Below are 19,102 nucleotides of genomic sequence, written 5' to 3' on the forward strand. Positions count from 1 at the left end.
TATTCCTGGGTATTAGTGTCATGGTGGTGCCCTGGTCTCTGTAATCCAAACTCTTCTAATGCATCTAAAGCTTGTGCTGGCCAGGAAACCCGGACAGATGCTTCGACCCGACACCAATACCAAGAGCTTATTTATTCCCCTTGTGATAAACAACTAACTCCACAAAGATACTAAACCATGAACACAAAAGCTAATTACACCGTGAACAGATGAAATTATGAATAACTAAACTATTACAATTAATGCATTAAAACACAAAATATTTTTTTCTTATGCTCAGTTCTAATATATATATATATATATTTTATATTTAAAAAAATATTTTAAAGTATATGTACATATATTTTGTGTAGTGTCTATTTTTCTTATAAATTATTTAAAAATGTTTCATATATGTAAGCATACATATAGTAAACATTTATATATAATTATAAAATACAATATTATATATATATAATATGATAAATATTTAAAATATTTCTGTTAGTAATTGTGAGTGCAAGTTTTATGAAATATTTCAAACTTGTCCAGTAATTACGATTGACAGTTTTTTATTCACCTACAAACTAAAAAAAGTTATTTTTCTGTAAAAAATATATATATATATCTTAAGTACTAAAAGAGTGCAATATAAGTATTTCAGGCCTGGCCATTCATATGCAAACTTTAAAATACATTAAAATACACATTTTTTTCTTTCACTCAGCTCTAAAATATTGAAAAAAATATATAAAAAAATATAATATTAATGTCACATATTTTATTTATATATATATACTTTTTATTATTAGAAAAAATTATAAACATATATTTTATATGTAATGTATATGTCCACGATACAATGATTTGCTAACTCCGACTTTGAGATAAATTGACAGTAAAACAACTTCAGTGTGTTTGCAGAAGGCTCAAATCTCACGACTGTGGTAAGCAGATCGGTGCGTATGAAGCCTCAGGACGGCTCGTCCACAAACACAAAGCTCTCGGTGCTGCCAGCTCGTCTCCTGCCCTGAGGGACAGCAGTCATCCTGATTACTCTAGCTTCAGTTAAACACACAGATCATAGTTCATCTCCTCTTGTCAACATAAAGAAGCATCAGATCATGGATGCTTCAGAACTAAAGCTCTTTGTACATATTCGCCTGTGATGTCAGAATGGAAAATCGGTTTGGTTCTAATTGGAATCTATATATTTTAGAGTCAGTTTAGTTTGTTTATTTAAAGTTATCGAGCAATTAACTTGAAATGTTCAGATCATATGAACATTTGAACACACTGTACACTGAAATAATAATTGCAAAATACAGGTAAATCAACCAATCAATCAAAGCCTATTTTTAGATTTTTTTTCATGTTAAATAAGCACATTCTCATTCATTTAACTACTGTTAAATGATGAATAATAATATATTAATTAAAACGTTTTAGCAGTACATTTCAAAGTACAGGTTTACTGAATTTAATTTAGTTTTCTTTATTCTTAAAATAGGAATCATTATTGTCTTTAAGCAAAATATCTTTTCTATTATATTTTGAACAGATGAGCGTGTGTAAGTGCATGAGGGGTCACATGTTACACAAGCCAAAGTCTGCTTCACTTCACCACACTCAACCACACAATAAAGTCACCTTATCTGATTTCCTTTTCTTTTGCTCTTTCTCATCAATCAGATAATGTCGTTGCCCTCATACGCCGAGTGTTTTCAGTTTGCTTTTCACACGCTACGAGTTGAAAACTGCTACTGACTCCGACATGAAGCCGAAGCGTCTGTGTGTCAATCAGCCACCATCCTCCTCCTCCACCGAGTTCAACAAATAACTCACCCAGTCATGAAAATCTGCCATTATTTACCTGCCCTCATGTTGTTTCAAACTCGCTCTGAGGAACCTGTCATGGTCCAAAAAAGACAAAAGCATGCTAACAGTCATCTGTATGACTCAAGTGCTGTTTTTCTAGACTTCAGTACTCTGTATGAGGAACAGACTGACATTTAACTCATTTTTTGTGCATTGAAGCTTTGAAATCATTCATGTGTAAAAAATAATAATATGCTATTATCACAAAATGAAACGCATGCAACCTGTTTGAATATGGCTTATCACTGGCTTAATTATTTTTAAGCCAGTGATATTTTAGTTTTTATTAATATTTTAGATAAATAGTTATTTTTATATGTTTCTATTTTAATTGTAATTTTAGTTTAAATTGTAGTGATTTTTTTTGTTGTTGTAATTTTTATTCATTTTTTGAATATGTCTATACATAGTTTTTTTTTTCAGCTTTAGTTTTAGTTATTTTAGTACGAGCCAAACTAAAGAAATATATAAATATAACTTCAATGAACGAAAACATCTTTGTATGTTTTTACAGTTTTAGTTAACTAAACCTGGTTTGAGCTTCTTCGTTAACAATGCTGCAAAAAAAACTAGCGAATAATACTGTAGAAATACAGCAAAGATGTAAACATATTTACAAAACAATTGTAAAATTCACTGTAAAATTGCATGAAATGCAAGGTTAGATCGATTACAGTTTTTATATAGTAAGGGAACTTATTATTAACAAAATAACAGATTTTTACATTTCATTTTACAATCATTTTCTACTGTGAAGTCACTGTAATGTTTTTACACACTATCTAAATGAGGTCACATGACTGGCGTCTGTTGTTTTTATATGAAACTATAATTATGACAGACGAACCCAAACCCTGCCCTAAACCAAACCCTTATGAATCATTTTTTTACCTTTGAAGTTGTTGTAACTAGCCTTGTCTGTGTAGTTTATCTTTTAACTATTTACAGAGTGTTAACTTTTAGTTTTAGTTACTTTTTCTTATTTGTAAGTCGCTTTGGACAAAAGCGTCTGCTAAATGACTAAAAGTAAAAGTAAAGTAAAGTAACTTGTTTGTCTGTGGTAATCCACATGCTGTCTATAAACCAGTCCTGTAGTTTAACTGAGCCACTCTTAAGCAAAACATTGGATCGAACCCTAAAAATGAATCAAGGATATAATCTAATTATGTGAAAAGAGTGAGTTACAAGCAAAACTATAAAACTTTCTTCTGCTCACTAAGGCCGTGTTCACACTTGGCGTCTTTTTCGAAGCTGCCGGCGTCTGTTTTACATTATAATCCTATGGAGTAAACCGTGTTTTCAAAAAAGTCCTGAGCGCTTTTTAAAACGCCACCGCCGGCGTCTTTTTCTGCAGCTCAGAGCGTTTTTTCGAGTTGAAAAAATTTCAACTTTTCTGAAAAAAAACGCCCTACGTCAAGCGCCTTTTTGACAGCTGACCAATTACAAGCGAGTAGCGAGATCTGTCGTTTCCATAACAACAAGAAGAAAAATGGAGAAGGTGCCGGTAGATAGACTGATTGTACTAGTTCCTTCCCCGAATAATTCCCGTTAACTTCAAAAGCCAACGCAAGAGCCAACTTTGAACTCTTTCTTGACATTTCTGCAGTACACAGGCTAGGCTACTGTTGCAGCTGTTGCTATGGCAACAAAAGACGCTCTCGGCTGCTATTTGTAACAGATGCTGCCAGCTTTGTTTTTCATTAAAAAAATGCTCTTGTCAACTTTTTCTATTCGAAAAAGACGCCAAGTGTGAACACGGCCTAAGACTGCATTTATTTGATCAAAAATACTTTCAAAATTGTGAAATGTTATTGCAATTTAAAATAACTGTTTACAATGTGAATATATATTAAAATATAATTTATTCCTGTGATCAAAGCTGTATTTTCAGCATCATTACTCCAGTCTTCAGTGTCACATGATCCTTCAGAAATCATTCTGATATGCTGATTAGAAACATTTCTGATTATTATCAATGTTGAAAACAGTTGTGCCGCTTCATATTTTTGTGGGAACCATCATATATGTTCTTTTTCAGGATTCACAGATCCTGAAAAATAATTCAAAAGAACAGCATTTATTTGAAATAGAATCTTTTGGTAACATAAATGTCTTTACTCTCACTTTTGATCAGTTTAATGCATCCTTTCTGAATAAAAAGTAGTCACTCTAATCTTTTAGTTTAGTGTAAGTCAGTTCAAATCACTAACCATAACAAGCATGACTTGACTTAGTTACCCATTTACAAACCCCTCAAATCTCCAGATGCTCAGATAGTCACGCATGATAAATAAACGCGTCTATAAATGTCTCATGATGCAACATTCGCAATATGAAAACAGGAGCCCACAGGACGCGAACAAACCCCTGAACTCACAGCAATTATATACCAATGAACGAATGAGAGAGAGAGAGAGTTGTGTTCTCTGGCTGTTGTTGGGGAAAAGCTGAGTTGTGTGAATTCCTTTGTGGATTGCCATAAATTACAGTGAGGAAACACACACACACACACACACGGACGAACACCACCAATTGTGTAGATCTTTTTCTCTCTCAGAAGTTCAAACCAGAAAATAACATGTCAAACTCACAAACTTCTGTCTCCATAGAAACCGAAGGCTATAGTCAGAGCTCTTGAACAAAACATACAAAATCACTTGCTTTCTTTCTTTTTTTAGTCCAACTGCACTCGTTTGTGTCCTTGATATTTTGTTTCTTAAAGAGAGACAGAAAAAAAAACTTTATGCAAAAAATATCAAGTTTATGGTGCTTTGACCTTTTGACCTCTAATTTATTTCCTACCAAGTAAAAAGTAGTAAAGTAGTTGCCAGTAGTAAAAATAAACAATTACAGGACTTTTCTCCCAAAACATAATAATTTAATAACTTTTAAAGCATATCAAGACAATATTCTTGAAATGAACTTGACATATTTAAATGTTTTGCTATTCAAAGTCATTTTAGGTTTACAAAGCCGAAAACAAGAAAAATATTAGATGAAAAACTTAAAAAATTAGAAATGCTGCCTTGCTCACTGAAATGGAAAAAAGGAAAATGAAAACTGAAAATATAAAAGGTCAATTCAAAATATTAAAGAACTAGTAATAGTAAATAATACTAAAACACTGAAAACAAAAAATATTATATTATAACATAACAATATATTTTATATTTGTTTAATTTAAAATGGAAAAAAAGAGACAAACACACCCAACAAAATTCAAATGAAAACTGGAAATACAAATTAAAGGTCAAATTGAAATATTAATAAAAGCTATGACATTAAATAAAACAACACTGAATAACACCGCTTAAATGTGAACTAATGTCTGCACCGCTAGCTGAAGTGTAAAAGTAATGACTGTTTTCAAAGAGGTTTCCTAAACGCTCCCCTTGTCTACCATTGATCAGAAAGCCCCGGCCTAAACTCACAACATTGGTTCAGTGCAGAGGTGGGTAGAGTACCCAAAAACTGTACTCAAGTAAAAGTAAAAGTACTTCTAGAAATATTTACTCAAGTAAAAGTAAAAGTAATCGTCTGAATAGTTACTTGAGTAAGAGTAAAAAAGTATCGGATTAAAAAACTACTCAAGTAGTTAGTTACTAGTTACTTTGGATCATATAGGTACTGGATATAGTCTATTTTTATTTAGATATATAGATTACATTTATGTAATGTGTATGTGTATACACACACACACACACACACACACACACACACAGCCGTTCAATATATATATATATATATATATATATATATATATATATATATATATATATATATATATTTTTTTTTTTTTTTTTTTTATGTAATTTATTTCAGTGATGCAAATCAGAATTTTCATCAGCCTTTACTCCAGTCTTCAGAGTCACATAATCCTTCAGAAATCATGTTGATTTATTATCAGTGCTGCTCTTTTTAGCTTTCTATTCATCAAAGAATACTGAACAAAATGTCACAGCTTCCAAAAAATATTAAGCAGCAAAACTGTTTCCAACACTGGTAATAAATCGATATATTATAATGATTTCTGAAGGATCATATGACTCCGAAAACTGGAGTAACAGCAGATGAAAATTCTGATTTGCATCACTGAATTAAATTAAATTTTAAAGTAAATTAATTATGTATTATCCTATAACCTCTGAAAACGCCTCACATGACTGCTCTGAACATAACGAAACAAATGCATATTGACGGATCTCCTGTTCTGCAAAATGTAAACAAATGTAGCCTATATTTTTGCAAGAGTAAATATTGTAAAAATATGAATATTAATTGTGTCTAGAACAGGCCGCGCGCCGCTGCGCCGCGGGTGTTCATTTCATAGGCTGTGACAGCTTATTTAATGTATAAATTATACATTGTATTTAATGTAAGGTACATGTACAACAAACTGATAATGCCATAGTGGTATCGTGGCCTATACCTGTGGAACAGTAGACAGCACACGCGGTGTTCATCTAATAAAGATCTTCATATAGCTCTAGCAAACAAGCCTTCGCAGATTTGCTTTCAACTGACTGTAGATCCAAAGCCACGTCTTCAGCGCTCTTGATGTTCTTAAACTCTCTGTTATCTGAGTGAGAACCGCTTCAGAGACTCAGCGCGTGCGGCAGGGAACTGAACGAATCATTCAAACTGATTCGCGAACCGATTCACTGGTTTGATAAAGCCTTTAAACAGAATCGACTCAAAAGAATGAATCATTCGCGAATGGGCATCGTTCATTGACCAGAGAAAAGTAGACGGCGCGTTTGGAATAAACCGAAGCATTTTTAACTTGTATTGCATTAAGATACAGTAACGAGAGGAGAGTCGCCCACAGTAACGAAGTAAAAGTACCGTTTTTTCTCTAAAAATATACTTGAATAAGAGTAAAAGTACCCATTTTAAAATATACTCTAAAAGTATTAGTTACCCAAAAAATGTACTCAAGTAAATGTAACGAAGTAAATGTAACTCGTTACCACCTCTGGTTCAGTGTTTGCATTCTCAAAACAAACCATTTTGGAAGAGCCACAGGATTTACGCTCAAATGACTCACTTATGATTGTTTCTGCATAGTAATTTGAAATAGCATTTAACCATTGTTAATGGCTGTGTAAGCGTGTGTGTCTGCTTTGTATCTGTCTGTAGTTCTGTCCGAGTGTGTGTCTGTACCGGTGTCTGGTTCTCCGTCAGTGGGGGGTGCAAGACTGCTGTCTCCCCCACCTGCGGAGCTCCTGACTGGGCGGCTCTGTCTGCTGAAGCCCCATAAATCAATTCTCCACCGCACTGGAGGGAAGTTTGCATTAAGGAACTGACTTTAATCCAGACGCCTTTTATCTAATTAAAGTGTCTGAAAGAGGAACTACAGGGAGTCCTCAACACCCCCGTTACCACACACACACAAACACACACATACACACAGCAGAAAGCAGAAACACATGTGCCATAAACAAACACACACACACAAACATGAAGCGTGTCATCTGGCCATGTACAGAGCTGGATCACTATACAACCTTATTTATGGGTCTGTGGAAAAACAAACACACGACGCAAACACTGAAACACACACACACACACACACATATAATACACACGCTTATATGAGGTCACTGCATTCAATTTCCTACATGTAAATATGCATGTATAAAACCTGACAAGAACATGTCCAGGTCACATTCCAAAAGATTATTTTTTTAAACATTTCACTCACAGTCATTGTACCAGAAAAATTATATGTAGTACAGTATGTTTTAGTTTTTGTTTCTGTTTTTGTTTATTTGTTTTTGCTGTAAGTAGACAAACAAACAAACAAGTTGCTGTAATAAAAATATGAATATATTATTAGTTATTATGCATTGATATACTTTTAAAAATATTTTTTATGGTAGTTATTGTACTTTAAACTGATAGAAAATATTTTTATTACTGTATGTATACATATAGCAACAAAAAGTTAATAATGCATACACTGAAACACACACACACACTACAGTAACTTTAATCTGTAATATATATATATATATATATATATATATATATATATATATAACAGTAATTTTTGTTATTATATATGCAATATCATAAAAATAATAAATATATTAAATATAATAATTAAATATAATAATTAAATTAAATGTAATTATATTACAATACATTAATTATAAATGCAATATATTAATTATCCTAATAATTTAAATCAGTATTTACTTACTCACTTAGGATTTTGAATGAAAGATGACTCAGATATTTTGTTCATTTTTTTTTCATGGTGTGTTGTGTGCTTGCTTACTCATGGGAGATCTATAAAATTCACCAATCAGAGTTCAGCACTGAACTTTCACATTTACCATAGCCAGCAAACATTGACTGGTCAATTTCAAACACAAACCTCCCTAATTTATTTTTTGATAAAGGCTCTTTAGACCTCAAATATACAGTTACTGTCCTGCACTCCTCCGTCTCTGTGATTGTCTTTAGATTTTTTAACCTATTTTATCGTTTAACAGGTGAATGCATTACATTCTAAATTTCAAGCATCAAAAACATCCAACAGGAAACATTTTCTGTCAATTTTGGCAGTATCTTTGTCAAAATGAAAACATGAAGACAAGCTTCTTTTTGAATTTTCGAGTGTGTTTGAATGTGTTTCGCCTCCCACATAATTGATGTTCAGAGTCAAACAATCAGCACGCAGGGTTGAATGCATGTCTATACAGCACATCAATATGATAAAGGACAGGTGGATTATGGGATGTCATGGGAACACACACATGCACAATAATGATGTCCTGTCACACCTTTGTGATTGATGTCAGAAAGAGTCACACCTACTCTGAGGCACTTAGAGAAATCATGAGATGAAGTGTTCAGTCCATCACAGACGAATGATTGGAATCTCGTGGATTTGAATGACAGCTCAGATTGAGCTGCTATTGAGCTGCTTTTGTGCTGAATTATCACTCTCAACCAGATGGACACTGAAGGAGGGAACAGAGCCGGAAGATAAAGAACAGAAGATCACAGAGACTCAAGGGTGCAGGACTGTTCTCTCTTCTGACAGTAAGAATCCACCTAGCAACCATCCAGAACACCCTAGCAACCATATAGAACACCTTAGCAACCATCTAACATCCATCTAGAACAACCCAGCAACAACCTAGAAGTACATAGCAACCATCTAGAACACCCTATCAATCACCTGACAACCATTCAGAACACCCTAGCAACAACTCAGAACACCCCAAGAACCAGAACACCACAGTAACAACCTAGTACCCTAGCAACCAATTACATAACCCTAGCAGCCACCTGGCTTCCATATAGAACACCCCAGCAAGCATTCAAAACACCCTAGTATCGACCTAGCAACCCTCAAGAACACCATAGCAACCATATTGAACACCCTAGAAATCACCCAGAACACGCTAAAAAACATCTAGCATCCATCTAGAACACCCTAGCAACCAATTAGAACACCCTAACAACCACCTAGCAACCATGCAGATCACTTCAGAAATCACCTAGAACAGGGATCTCCAATCCTGCTCCTGGAGAGCTACAATCCCAGTTCCAACCCTGCTCCAATACACCTGCCTGAAATGAACAAGTAGCCTTGAAGACCTTGATTATCTGGTTCAGGTGTGTTTGATTGGGGTTGGAGCTGAAATCTGTAGGACGGTAGCTCTCCAGGAACAGGGTTGGAGACCACTGACATCCTAGCAACCATCTGGAACACCCCAGCAACCAATTAGAACACTCTAGCAACCACCTACTAACCATCCTGGTACACCCAAGCAACCACCAACCCTCCTGAACACATTAGCAACCACTGTAGTAACATCACCTGTCATAACTTACTACAGTTATCATGACTTTTGGTAAAAGACACTCTCAAAGACTGACTTTAAGAACAGATATTCATAACGACAGAATGCAGATGAATCAGAAGGGCTGATGATGTGAAACTGTGCCTGTATATAAAATACACCGCAACTGAGAAATATTCACACTGCTGTGCATCTTTAAAAGTCGTGTTTTGAATCGCCGTAATTAGTGACCGATAAAACCACGATGAGATATAGTTGCCAAGCAACAAAGCGTCTGGAAATAGAGATGATGTACAAGTGTTATTTTTGACAATAGAGGTGATCGAGTGTAACCCAAGAAGTTCTGAAGTGATTTAAAATACACACAACACTGAGCTTCATATTCATCAACATGAGCCTGACAGCTCAATACAGCCGCATTATATCAAACAATAGCGATTTCACTGTACGCTAACTAAACTAAAGCAGTTCTCCATGTCTAAGGTCACACACCTGCTGAAATGCGTTTGCTGTAGATGGAGTGTAACGTCCCGCTGCAGTCCGTGCAAACAAATGCATTTTGTAATGATAAACCATTATCATTATGATTGATATTCAGTTTAGCAGCAATAAATATGACAAATCCTCACCTGCTGGATGACAAAACAGCTAAAATATCCCACCTGGTAACCATATTGCACACCCTAGCAACCACTCAGAACACCTTAGTAGCCATCTGTAACAACATAGCAACCACCTAGAACACCCTAGCAATTACCTAGCAACAACCTGGAAACCATAGCAATGTTCTTTGTGTTGTTTTTTTTATTTCAAATAAACGTTGTTCTTTAGAACTTTCTGTTCATCAAGGATTCCTGAAGAATCTATCAACAACACCCTAGAAACCCAATAGCAACCATACAGAACACCCTAGCAACCATCTATAACAACTAGCAGCCGAGTAATGATACTGAAAATTCAGCTTTGATGACAGGAATAAATTACATTTTACAAAATGTTCATATAGAAAACATTTATTTTGAATTGTAATAATATTTTGCCATTTTTACTGTATTTGTGATCAAATAAATGCAGCTCTGATGAGCAGAAGGGACTTTTGTTAGTATGTTACAATGATTTTACCTAATTTGTTAGTCTCTCCTTAACTGTGATCAAATCACTGGATTCAAATGGTTTATAAGTTTATTCTAGAAATGGGGCAAAAGCTACAAATAGATCTGAGAACTCTAGGTTTCAAACATGAACAGCTTGAATGCCAAACACAGTCTTGACAGAACCTCAGATGCCCGTTTGTCATTTCAACCAAAACCTGAATGAAGTTCTGAACTCTTAACTGCATTTAAAAAAAATTGGTCTGCTCTTTGATTACAGCACAAAACATCAAGCAGGAGGAATTCATTGTGTGATTTCAAATTCACAAAAAAGCAAAGAAAGTTTCCATTACAAATGATGTGATGATAACAGAGCCAGTCTTCATGCAACATTTACACACACACACACACACACACACACACACACACACACACACACACACACACACACACACACACCTCAGTGACCTTATCCTGACATTAACAGACAGACATCACACATACACACTGAAATAAGTGTGTGTGTGTGTGTGTGTGTGTGTGTGTGGACTGACCCAGCTAACAGGGAACGTTCTCTCAAAGGTTTATAATAATATTTTCAAACTGTTAGCACAAAAACATTTATACATTGTTCAGTGAATGTTTTTTCCTGAAATGTTTTAGTTGAACATTTGTATAAAAAAAGAACATTCCAATTTTTTTTTTTTTTTTACTTAATGGGAACGTTACAAAAATGCTTTTAGAACATGTTTTTTAGCTGGGGCGTTATCTGGGGTCTTTAATAATGTTTTCAAAACATTAACAAATGTTATTTCATTTACTGAAGTAAAGAATCAGTTTTTTAAAAAAGTTTAGAGAATGCTTTTAAATACCAGATTTACAAACAAACATTCGATTACAGCACCGGAAGAATGGTTGTTCATAACTTTGGGCCAAACGTTATAAGAGCATTGCATTATTTTAAGAATGAGCAGAATCAAGATGATGATGATGACGCTGTGTTAGAAAAGGCAAAATGCCTTGATTTCTCAGAACCGCTTAAATATCTATTTTCACGCTTGCAGATCTAAAGCGAGCTGGTGAGAGACGGGACGAGGTGTGAAGGGAGGGAAGCAGCACATCGCTCACATGTCGTGTCTCTGCCTCCGAGGCCGACGGTTGCCGTACCGACAGGAAACCACAGTGATGTCACTCCTGAGTGAGGTTATTCTCCGGAAGCGCTGACAAAAACGCCTCATCTGATTAATAAACCCTGCTCCAGTGTTGAGAATCTGAAACAGATCTCAAACAGAGCATAAACAGTGCACATAGTGCACATTTCTCTCATATCTGGTTGCAAACCGGTCTTTAAAATAAAGGCATTGATGGTTCAGCGAAGAACATTTAACATTCATGGAATCTTTCATTAAACAAAAAGTTCTCGAATGTCTCACTAATATGAATGTCTAAATGTCGAACGTCTAAATATTTGGATGCACGAATAAGGTTTGAAACTTGAAAAAGTTGACTTTAAACAAAATACACTTCCGTTCCAATGTTTGAAGAAACGTTTATTCGCAAAGGACACATTAAACTTATCAAAAAGAAGAAGAATGGCATTCATAGTGTTACAAAGGATTTCAATTTCAAATAAACTGATCAGCAAATCAGCATAGTATCATGTGACACTGAAGACTGCAGTAATGATGCTGAAAATTCAGCTTTGCATCACAGGAATAAATTACATTTTACAACATATTCATATAGAAAACAGCTATTTTAAATTATAATAATATTTCACAACATTACTCTTTTTACTGTATTTTGGATCAAATTAATGCAGCCTTGGCGAGCAGAAGAGACTTCTTTACAAAACATTTAAAAATCCTACCAGCTCCAAAATTTTGATTGGTCTTGTACAAAAGTACACTGTGGCATTTATAATATAAAGCTTTTTCTGACTTAATTAACAGTGAAAAATTAATTAATTAATTATTAGTCCATATTAATCTATATTAAATCTATATTCATATTAAATGCATCAGAAAAACACTAAACTTCAAAACTAAAATTGCCCTTAACAAACAATGATTAATGCAATTTAAAATGATTATAATATATTTATATATTTAATTAGATTAAATATTCATTTTAAAAATTTCAAATATTAATATAATGAATAAATGTATTATATTTATTAATTGTATTAATATTTTAAATTATTAAAATATATTTATGTTTTTTTTTGTTTTTTTTTGTTTTTTTTATTATTATTATTTTTTAAACATTTTTATGTAATTTACTACATGAAAAATACAGGAAAAATGTATGTATTTTACCATCTGCAACTGCAAAAAATATTACAGACACACTCACACTTCATAGTCAGCAGATGTATTAAAAACATACATCACTGAAATATGATCATCTGTTCCTCGGCGTGTCTGACAATAACTGAAATGCAATATTATATGTTAGAGCTGCAACATTCATCATGAATATTGCATGCGGCTCTCTAGGTTTTTGCAGGCTGTTTGATTGCTGCTGACTGATTAAAACAATAAAAACAGCTGCTCTGGAGGTGTCAGAGATATGAGAGACATCTCAGATGCACAACAACAGTCTCAGACCTACCAACATGTGTTTGTGTGCTGAAAGAGACTAATGCTGGTGTAGACTGTGTGTGTTGGATGTGAAGCAGCCTCTGCTGTGTGTCTGTTTGGACTCTTGATCACATTAGTGTGTTCTGTTTCTCTTGATGAATATTAATCTGCAGAGATAAACTGCAGTTATCTGATGCAGAGCATGATGGGTGACCATCTGCGGCTCTCTTGGGGGACTCTGGGATTGTTGGGGGCTGGTGATGAATCTGTGTGTTGTGGGGGTTTTGTATTGTGCAACAATAAAGGTCTGTCAGTCGAGCTAAAGGAAAGATTGATGTGTGTGTGTGTGTCTGTGACGTCTGAGGATCAGCTTTGTAAGGAATGAAGAAAATGGAACAGAAAAGGCCTGTTAACAGGAAATCTAACAAATTGACACAAAAATCCAACAGTATTCATTACATCATGTCAACTTTTGTCATTTTCTGAAAAACCTCAATAAAATTGTTGAAAAAACAAACAAACAGAGATTGAAAAAAAAAAAAAAAAAAAAATTTGGATAATTTTTCAGCATTCAAACTATTTTTTGATTTAAAAAAAAAAATCTTAAAAAAAAGTAGACTATAAAAACCAAAAACAAAAAAAAAAAAAAAACAATAACTAATAGACATAAAAATATAAAGTGTTCATTTAATATCAAACGTTTGCCATTTTTTTGGAAAACCTAAATTAATTGTTCATTCATTTATTCATTCATAAATAATCTTTAAAAAAAACTCAAAGAACATAAACCACTATAACTAAATGACACTAATATAAAAACTATACATATATAAAAATATAAAATATTAATTTAATGACAAACTTTTGTAATTGTCTGAAAAATCAAAATTAATTGTTAATTCTTTAATCCATTCATTTAGAAATAAATAAATACTCTATTAAGTAAAAAATTGGAAAAAATATTTTCACACTGTAAATATCCACACTGTTCTTTGAAAACAATGTGGACACCTGAAATAATTATTCACATTCAAATTATTATTCTGAAAATATATTCTTTTAAATAGTATTAATAGTATAAAATTTAAAATAATGCAAAAAAAGTGCTCTTAAAATACGTGAATCAAATGTTCAGCAATTAAATTAATTTTTAAAAACAAAGTAATAAGATAAAGACCTTTTGAGTGTGTTATATCTCTCAGTGTGATGTTCATAGAGATGTGCTGCTCTCGTGCATGCTTTTCATGCCAAAAAAATGTGAACAGGCCAGAAAGACATGAAAGAACTAGAGAGAAGAATAATGAACATTAGAGACAAGAAACAAATGATGCAGCAGTCAGTTCAAAGCTAAAAATATATCACTGAATGCATGACAAATGATCATTATTATAACTAATCATTAAAAGAATTCACATTTGCTGTGATTCCAAATTCCAAACATGATGATGACTGATCATTTTCAACGAAATCAGGCCAAACGTTGAGATAATTTGCAGCTCATCTCGGCTTGATCTCGTGCTCTGACAAGCTCTGCGTTATGTGTTCAAACCTGAGCCCATCTCTGACATTAACGGCTGCATCTCTCAACAATAGCGCACAGGGTGTGTGTGTGTGTGTGTGTGTGTGACATACTAAAGCCTGCAGTTTCCCTCACATGTCTTTGATCGTTTCTTGCTACCATGCAGCGTTAATACAGGCTTGACATTTCCTCAGGTCAATTAGAGATAATTAGTCTGAGAACACACACACACACACACACACACACACACACACACACAAGGCATCTGAGCTGATGTTGGTTATTTAGTGTGTGTTTGACGAGGATGGAGGAGATTAGCTGGAGACAAACCTTTAACATGTGATTGGCTAAAACTGGGGAGGTTTGAGAGGTTTAACGAACTTTGAGTGTGTATGTGACATTAAGATGTATGATATACACTGCATCAGCTACGGGGTACAAAAATGGTCAGACAGACAAAGTCTCAGTACTGTTTAAACCCTCATTAACTAATTCTGACATATTATTATTGTTTCTTCTCATCTTTTATAATCGAATACACACTTTTTTTGCACATAAGCCAATTCTAATTCAGTGTAACGCCTTTATTTAATAATTTATAACAATTTATCTATTCATTTATTCACATACATACATAATTACACACACAAGGTTTGGGCCATATGTGAATAAATAAATGAATACATTTAATATGTATGTGAATGCAAATGATTCATGTACATAATTGCATTCATAACATAAAAGTATGTGTCACATTTTCAACACTGAAAAGCAGATATTACAGTGTAATCAGTTTTCCCTCTCAGTCTTCTTACTGTTAACTGGAACTAAAACTAAAACTAAGTTGTTTCCGGTACTTAAAATCAATCTGAAAGAAAATATAAATAAAAACAAAATAAATTAAAATCAGAAAATAAGAAATGTTGGCTGGGTAACTAAGTGAGTTTAAGTTGAAGTATTAAAATAACAAACTAATGAAAAGTAAAAAAATAAATATAGAAAAAAAAAAACGAATTAAAAAAAAGACAAAAATCACGCAACAAAACTCAATCTATAATTAATATGAAAACAGGAAACAAAATGCAACCAAATATATGAAATATTTATTTCCTGTTTAGTAATTAATTTTAAAGTGTTAGTGATTTTGTTGTGTTTTGTCATTTTTGTTGAAAGTTTTTTTTATTTTATTTTTTATTTCAGTTAATGTTTATTTTATTTCAGGTACTGAAGTTTTAGCAATTTTGTTGTGTTGTCATTTTATTAGGTTTTGCTTTTTTCAATACTTCTATATAATTTTTATTAAGTTTTAGCTATTTTTTAGTACCTCAAACTAAACGAAAATGAGAAATGTTCCCTTGGCAACTAGCTGAAATAAAAAAAAAAGTTGAAAAAAAATATTTTTAATATTTTATTTTATTTCAGTTAATGTTTAGTGGGTTTTTTTAGTTCATAATAATAATAATGCTGTTTCACAGAAGAAGGAAAATCACACAGGTTTGGAGCGATGTGAGGATGAGTAAATAAAGACAAAATCTTCATTTTAGGTGAACTATATTAACGCACACTGCCGGTGATGCTTCCAGATCATTCGATACATTCTACACATCTAATATAATCCATCTGCCATTATAAACCAAAACTGTTTAATATTGCGTGTAAACAGTACAGCGGGAAACATCACATGCAGGTCATTATATCGGTTTAATTGGCTTTAATTATAACTTCAAGTAGCATTACAGGCATTTACATGATGAATTACACAATTACAGTCATGTAGCACAATTACTCTGAATAGCAAAATGAATGTGGGTGTGTGTCTGAAGCTGCGTCTGTACGTGTGTGTGCCTGTACTGTCCTCAAACACAGGGCATTTCCCACAGACTGCGTGTGTGTGTGTGTGTTTGTCTCTGGTTGTGTGTTTGTCTGCTTGTGTGTGTGTGTGTGTTTCTATCTGCATGTGTGTGTGTGTGTGTATCTGCATAAGTGGGTATCTGCGTGTGTGTGTTTCTGTCTAAATGTGTGTGGCGTGTGTTTTTATGTGTGTGCGTGTGTGTCTGTATCTGCATGAGTGTGTGTCTCCAAGTGTATGTGTCTTTGTGTATGTGAGTGTATGTTTGTCCGCAGAGTTTGACTGAAAGGTTAGAATCTGCTGCGGTCAAAGCTGTCAAACACACACAAACATGACGGGACGACATGAGATGAGACTCAAGTGAACACAGAGACACAATGAAGACCCGTTCACTGTAACGATATTCATAAATATATCTCTCCTGGTTGGAGAAATTTTACGCTGCCATGGTGACGGCCAACAGAACATGAGCTGCTGAAGCTTCTAATCGTTCTAAATTTAAAAAAAAAGAACAACAGAGTTCACACCACAACTATAACAATAACGCCACCGAGGAATGATAGTATGGAAGCTTGTTTGGGATAAAACAATGAATAAAAAGGTAATTGCAACTTTTTTTCTTGCAGTTCTTTTCTTGTGAGTTTATATCTCACAATTCAGACTTTTTTTCTAGCAATACTGAGAAAAAAGGTTAAAGATTTAAACTTAATAAAAGATAAAAAGTCATGATTAAGTTTTGTTTTTTCTTGTCATTTTGTCATTTTTGTTAAAAGTTTTTTTTTTTTTAAATGCTTTATTTTATTTCAGGTAATGTTTATTTCAAGTACTGAAGTTTTAGGTTCTGTTTTTTTAAATATATATTTTTTTATTTAGTTTTTATTAAGTTATTTTAGTACCTCAACTTAAATTATAGGAAAACAAGAAATGCTGTCTTGGTAACTAGCTGAAACAAAAATATTTATTAATATATTTTATTTTTCTTCGGTGGTGAAAACATAATTGTGAGAAAAAAAGAAAAAAGTCAGAATTCTGAAGTTTAAATCTTTTTTTCTGCAAAATTATGCGAAAAAAAGCCTGGGTTGTTTAAAAAAAGTCGTATTTACCTTTTTTTTTTTTTTTAAACACAAAAAAACTATATAGCTGGAATTACTTTTTTTCAGCAGATAAAAACATCAACAGCCAATCAGAATCCAGCCTGCTTTAAAGAGCTCAAGCATTTAAAGCAACAAAAGGCAAATATGCAACACACTTACAATAAACAAAACAATATTGGATGGTGTGGGTGCTATTATACTGCAGTTATCGTTCTTAGTGTGAACAGACTGTAAGAGCCTGACATTAGTGTAGTAGCAGACATTTTGACATTCACTGTGATTCATCACACATTCAACCGCTGATTATAACAGTGTCATGTTGTATTATGGCAATGCTTGTGGTGTAGACAGCAGTATTGATTAGAATAGTTTTGCTGTGTTTCATATCATGGGTTTGTGTGTGTTCAGCTGAAGGTTCACGCCTCTGCTAAACTGCTGCTAATAATATGACATGCTAGACGCCGTTTAGCAGAAAGAAACACAAGACAAGCACAGAGTATGTGAAAGCAGTGTGGATGGAGAGCGGGATGATGAGAGAGAGAGAGAGAGAGAGAGAGAGAGAGAGAGAGAGAGAGGGATCAGGAAAGGAATTAAGGATGAGAAGAGGGGCCAGAGTGATGAAGAGCAGAGAAATGATTGAGGCAGATCAGACGAATAATGAAGCTCTAATCAAAGCCCTGCTCTCTCTCTCTCTCTCTCTCTCTCTCTCTCTCTCGTTAAAGAGTTATTTATGTACTGTATATACTGTTATATACTGTAATTGCTCAGCAGTTTTCTTTAAGTTGGCGCCATACATCATTTCATTCAATTATTTATATTATATATATTTATTTATATATATAATAACAATAATTATTATTTAGAAAATTAAAATAATTTTTTTTGTATGTGAATATATCTTAAATTGTAATTGATTTCTGTGATCAAAGCTGAATTTTCAGCATCATTACTCCAGTCTTCAGTATCACATGATCCAACAGTTTTTGGGGCCGCTGCAGCTCACTGGGGCTCCTGGTTGGAGGAATATGATGCTGCCATGGTGACGGCCAACATAACAGGAGCTGCTGATGCTTCACAGTGAGAAACACTCCGCGGTGTGTGCGCGCATGTGTGTGTGTGTGTGTGTGTGTGTGCGTGTGCGTGAGAAGTTGCGACAGAAGGAAATGAGGAATGAGACCACAGACCCCCTAAAACCAGGCAGTGGTGTGGTCTGTCTGGAATCTCTCTTACACACACACACACACACACACCCACACACGCACGCACACACACACACACACAGACACGAGC

Source organism: Barbus barbus (assembly GCF_936440315.1).
Source record: "Barbus barbus genome assembly, chromosome: 43".
Classification (NCBI taxonomy): Eukaryota; Metazoa; Chordata; class Actinopteri; order Cypriniformes; family Cyprinidae; genus Barbus; species Barbus barbus.